The sequence below is a fragment of the Poecilia formosa genome, unplaced genomic scaffold (assembly GCF_000485575.1).
Source record: "Poecilia formosa unplaced genomic scaffold, Poecilia_formosa-5.1.2 Scaffold1632, whole genome shotgun sequence".
NCBI lineage: Eukaryota > Metazoa > Chordata > Actinopteri > Cyprinodontiformes > Poeciliidae > Poecilia > Poecilia formosa.
In genome coordinates this window covers 4,579-6,396 of record NW_006801571.1, presented here as the reverse complement: position 1 = coordinate 6,396, position 1,818 = coordinate 4,579, and the positions used below count along the sequence as shown (strand labels likewise).

The 1,818-nt window shown below is 33.3% G+C and overlaps 1 long non-coding RNA gene across 1 annotated transcript; it reads left to right on the top strand.

Moving 5' to 3' along the window:
• The first annotated feature begins 6 nt into the window (after window positions 1–6).
• On the top strand, window positions 7–186 carry LOC107835327 (uncharacterized). The gene is made up of 2 exons (XR_001661135.1): window positions 7–105; window positions 137–186. It is a non-coding gene; the product is annotated as an uncharacterized LOC107835327 (long non-coding RNA).
• The last annotated feature ends 1,632 nt before the right edge of the window (window positions 187–1,818 follow it).

Here is a 1,818-nt window from a genome sequence, read left to right as displayed (position 1 = left end):
GAAATAAATTAATAAATGTGTGTATATTTTTTTTAGTTCCAGAACATGTCAAAGGCATTACAGGAAAAATTAAGGTCCCCACTTTGTCTGTACAGAACGACAGAGGTCCACTGTTGGCTGGTGAAGAACGACACAGGTCCCCTCTTAGATAGGATGGAGCGACATACACACTCCAGGATGAGGGGATACAGCAGAAATTACCAAAACTGATCATTTTTAGGCTAATTTAAAACTGGCTGAAATATAGCAGAAAAAAGTAAGCTTAATTAATATATCTGATGTTGTTTACCAACACATTTAAATCTTTTTCTGGCAAGAACTGTGATAAAAAAAAAAAACATTTAAAAACCATAAAATTGTTTTTTTTTTTCCTTCCGACAAATTATCCATTTGTATATTGGCTATGTAACAATATATAAGTTTGTTTTTTGTCCAAAAAGAGAAAAGATACAAAGCAAAAAAGAAGTTTTTACAGCAGTAACTATAAAAATACTTGTTTGTGGATGAGGAATGAACACTATAAAGTATGTGTTCATACTTTCTAGTGTAAACTTCTACAATAAGGCAAAGATTTCATAGGACATTAGTAAAATTTTATATATTTGGTCTCAAACTTCATTTACTATGTTGAAATTGTCAAAATTACTTTGATACATTGTCTTTGGGAATGTCCAGTTATTAGACCCTTTTTTATTAGTTGTAAGTACTTTGAGTAACTAATTGGAAAGAACTCTACCACTTTGTCAGAAACTGGATTTATTTATATACAAGTCAAACTCATAACCCTCAGGCATTTTGGAACTTGATAACTCAACTAGGCTCCAGAAAAACTAAAAAGATTCCCTTAGAAGTGGTTCAGGAGGATGGCTCCTTATGTCTTGTTATTAACAAGGTTTTGCACAAGTGGCAAACTGACTTTGGAAATATATTTTCTGCTAGTTTTGCCTCTCCTGAATGGGATTAATCTTATTTAGAAAGGACAGTAGCTATTAAGAATCAAATTGAAGTTTTATGCCAATGAGTTCCTCAAATCTTCAATTAAACTCTCACATTTCAGAAAATTAACTTCATAAACCTATTGATAAGTTAAAATGTGGGAAGGTTATGGGTTACAGTAATCTGTCAAATGAAGTCTGAATAAAAGATTGAATACAATGTGAAATGAACCAGGCTGTTCAAGCTTTTGTCCACATATTGTGAACAAGGTTTTTGCCCATCTAAATGGCAAAATCTATTATTAAACCACTCCCCAAGTCTCAAAGTGCTGATCCTCTAGTGCCTATCAACTAGATACTAGAGGAGCAATAGTTTACTGAAATGAATAAACTGAAGTTATTTCTTTCAGAAAACGGAGTAGTGCATTGATAACATTTACATTTTGTTTTGGGCCTACAGATTTGTCTATTGCAAAAACAAATATTTGGGATTTACTGTGGATGAATATTTGGCATTGGAAGAAGGATTACAATTCCATTCAAACTCAGCTGGAAGAGCGCTGGCTTCAGTTATAAATACAGTCAAATATTAATACAGTCAGGGTCTTCTGAGAGACTGCTCTGCATCCCCAGAGCTAGAACCAGATGATGAGAAGCAGCATTCAGCTTCTATGCACAACAAATCTGGAACAAGCTTCCAGAAAACTGCAAAACTGCTGAAACACTGCCTTCCTTTAAATCTAGACTAAAATCCCAGCTGGTTAGAGTTGCTTTTGAAATGCAATCAATTAAGAATTTAACAATGGCACTTGAATTAATATAATGATTTATTATGTAAAGCACTTTGAAATCCCTTGATGCTGAAATGTGCTGAAATAAGATT